We start from the raw sequence: 4,247 nt of genomic DNA on the forward strand, positions 1-4,247 counted from the left end.
CCTGCTAGGTACCCTGTGGCGGAAGCCACGGTGTTCTGCTCTTTAACTGATTTTTAACTTGTCACACGCACAGCGTTTTTTGTTGATTTTAATAACTTGAAAACTGTGTAAATTGTTTGTTAGCACGATCGAGCGCTTCAGAGGGAAGATCCATAGCCCTCCTCAGCGTCATTCACCCATGTGACTCGGGGCCTCGCCCATCACTTGTAGCCACGCCCACTCCAGGAAGTACATAACGCCGCGCTGAGCCTGCAGCCGGTGTTGACCTGCTAGGTACCCTGAGGCGGAAGCCGGGGTGTTCTGCTCTTTAACTGATTTTTAACTTGTCACACGCACAGCGTTTTTTGTTGATTTTAATAACTTGAAAACTGTGTAAATTGTTTGTTAGCACGATCGAGCGCTTCAGAGGGAAGATCCATAGCCCTCCTCAGCGTCATTCACCCACGTGACTCGGGGCCACGCCCATCACTTGTAGCCACGCCCACTCCAGGAAGTACATAATGCCGCGCTGAGCTTGCAGCCGGTGTTGACCTGCTAGGTACCCTGAGGCGGAAGCCGGGGTGTTCTGCTCTTTAACTGACTTTTAACTTGTGACACGCACAGCGTTTTTTGTTGATTTTAATAACTTGAAAACTGTGTAAATTGTTTGTTAGCACGATCGAGCGCTTCAGAGGGAAGATCCATAGCCCTCCTCAGCGTCATTCACCCACGTGACTCGGGGCCACGCCCATCACTTGTAGCCACGCCCACTCCAGGAAGTACATAACGCCGCGCTGAGCCTGCAGCCGGTGTTGACCTGCTAGGTACCCTGAGGCAGAAGCCGGGGTGTTCTGCTCTTTAACTGATTTTTAACTTGTCACACGCACAGCGTTTTTTGTTGATTTTAATAACTTGAAAACTGTGTAAATTGTTTGTTAGCACGATCGAGCGCTTCAGAGGGAAGATCCATAGCCCTCCTCAGCGTCATTCACCCACGTGACTTGGGGCCACGCCCATCACTTGTAGCCACGCCCACTCCAGGAAGTACATAACGCCGCGCTGAGCCTGCAGCCGGTGTTGACCTGCTAGGTACCCTGAGGCGGAAGCCGGGGTGTTCTGCTCTTTAACTGATTTTTAACTTGTCACACGCACAGCGTTTTTTGTTGATTTTAATAACTTGAAAACTGTGTAAATTGTTTGTTAGCACGATCGAGCGCTTCAGAGGGAAGATCCATAGCCCTCCTCAGCGTCATTCACCCACGTGACTCGGGGCCACGCCCATCACTTGTAGCCACGCCCACTCCAGGAAGTACATAACGCCGCGCTGAGCCTGCAGCCGGTGTTGACCTGCTAGGTACCCTGAGGCGGAAGCCGGGGTGTTCTGCTCTTTAACTGATTTTTAACTTGTCACACGCACAGCGTTTTTTGTTCATTTTAATAACTTGAAAACTGTGTAAATTGTTTGTTAGCACGATCGAGCGCTTCAGAGGGAAGATCTATAGCCCTCCTCAGCGTCATTCACCCACGTGACTCGGGGCCACGCCCATCACTTGTAGCCACGCCCACTCCAGGAAGTACATAACGCCGCGCTGAGCCTGCAGCCGGTGTTGACCTGCTAGGTACCCTGAGGCGGAAGCCGGGGTGTTCTGTTCTTTAACTGATTTTTAACTTGTCACACGCACAGCGTTTTTTGTTGATTTTAATAACTTGAAAACTGTGTAAATTGTTTGTTAGCACGATCGAGCGCTTCAGAGGGAAGATCCATAGCCCTCCTCAGCGTCATTCACCCACGTGACTCGGGGCCACGCCCATCACTTGTAGCCACGCCCACTCCAGGAAGTACATAACGCCGCGCTGAGCCTGCAGCCGGTGTTGACCTGCTAGGTACCCTGAGGCGGAAGCCTGGGTGTTCTGCTCTTTAACTGATTTTTAACTTGTCACACGCACAGCGTTTTTTGTTGATTTTAATAACTTGAAAACTGTGTAAATTGTTTGTTAGCACGATCGAGCGCTTCAGAGGGAAGATCCATAGCCCTCCTCAGCGTCATTCACCCACGTGACTCGGGGCCACGCCCATCACTTGTAGCCACGCCCACTCCACCTCCCTCATTACCATGCTCACTACTCGACAGCGCAGCGGTCGAGCGCAGCGGGCACACCATCAGCACGCCGAAGACATGCCAAAGACTAGCCCGTCTGTGCCCGTCCGTGTCAGGACGGGGCACAAGGCAGAGGCTCCCACTCCCCTTACATCCCCAAGGCTGGTAAGATCATCATCTGAATTGAAAGCGCTGCGCCCCACCCCCAATCCGAGGTGCTCTATATTTAAACTCCACAAAGTCGGAACATGCGCTTGCTCGGAATGTAAACTGTCCACTACCATTTGTCAACCCCACCCTGACTCCTCCAGGAGACATGGGAAGAGCAAATTACTGCGTAAAACCGAACCTTTAACTTACATATTTTACAGTACAAATTGTCGATCATTGCCCAAACATAAACATGATATCTTCAACCTCCTAGCCGAAAAAGGTCCCAGTGCCCTTTTCTTAACCGAGACCTGGTTGCATGACAGCGCCGGGCCGGATGTTGCTACCGCCCTCCCCGACAACTACGCAATTGTCAGAATAGACAGGGACAAACAGGTAGGGGGTGGGATAGCCATCATCTTTAATAGAGAACTAAAATGCACCCTGGAACCTGTAGCTATCCCAGACTGTGAAGCGGGTCTTTTCAAAATCTCCTTGAACCCAAATTTCACAATGTCAGGCCTTCTGATCTATCGACCGCCAGGCAATCCTTCTCAATGGGTATCCAAATTTGCCAATCTCATCACCCCTTACTACATGACTTTAAGCAACTTTTCCCTGTTGGGTGACTTAAATCTGCACCTAGAGGACCCCACCATCCCCTCGTGCCTAAACCTACTGGAAGACCTAAAGGCCTTAAATCTGTACCTGATAAACTCTAGCCCCACTCACACAGCGGGCCACTTGTTGGACCCTATAATATCTAACATCAGAGAACTAAGTTGTATTGCCACCTTGCCCACTGGCTGGTCTGACCACCATCTTATTAAATTCAGCATTACTTTTCCACCCTCCCCCAGCTTGCAACAAGATGCTGACGGCTCATACAGAAAAAACTGGAAACTAGTGGACTTAGAACTGCTAAACTCGGCACTACAACAAAACCCACCAAGCCATAGCTCCAACATGGACTGGCTGGCAACCGAAGCACATAACTGGCTTAGCGATGCAGCTAACAAATGTCTGCCCTCTACTCGCACCAAAGGGAGTAGACATCGCCCTCCGGCTCCATGGTACAATGACAGTCTAAAGATTGAAAAATCCAAATGCAAAGCGCTAGAACGCAAATGGCGCAAAAACTACGCCCCTGAGGCAAAAAGAAGCTACCAGGAAGCCAGGAATCTTTATCACACGGCCTGTGCAAAAGCAAGAGCTGTTTTTGTCTCAAAAACTATTGTGGAAGCAACAAATATGCCAAAAACCCTTTTCAATAAAGTTAAAGAACTGGCTGGCGCACACACTACAGCTGCTGCACCCCCATTAAACACGCAACAATGTCAGGCGTTAGCATGTTTCTTTTCTGAGAAAATTGAAAAAATCGTCTTAGATATCAAGGCAAAAAATACAGAACCATCCTCTCCCTCTGACTCAACACCTACTCTCCTTGGTGAAAATCTACTGGAATCCTGGCCTGCTCTTTCAGTAGACACACTGAAAGTTATTCTTAAAACCATCAAATCCGGCTCCCCCAGGGACCCCATTCCTATCAAAATCATTAAAAAACTGGATGAACATTCATTGGAGATCATTGCAAATCTTCTGAACGCATCCCTTGATCTTGCCACTGTTCCAGCCTTATGGAAACATGCCATGGTTACGCCCCTTCTGAAAAAGCCAACTGCCAACCCGGAAATACTGGCCAATTACAGACCCATATCCCTGCTCCCGGCATTTTCCAAATGTCTGGAGAGACACGTACATTCTGCCTTAGCCACTTTCGCAGAAGAAAATTCTCTACTACATCCATCGCAATCTGGTTTCAGGGCGGGCTTCTCTACAGAAACCGCCCTGCTTGGAGTCACTGAACACATCAGAAAGCTACTTGACCAAGGTCAGACGGTCGCGCTCGTGCTATTGGACCTGAGCGCGGCGTTCGACACCATCTCCCACGAAACACTCATTAAAGAGTTGCATAAAAATGGTGTACGAGGGAAGGCACTGGATTGGATCCGGTCCTTC

Source organism: Lissotriton vulgaris, chromosome 3_1 (genome assembly GCF_964263255.1).
Source record: "Lissotriton vulgaris chromosome 3_1, aLisVul1.2, whole genome shotgun sequence".
Classification (NCBI taxonomy): domain Eukaryota; kingdom Metazoa; phylum Chordata; class Amphibia; order Caudata; family Salamandridae; genus Lissotriton; species Lissotriton vulgaris.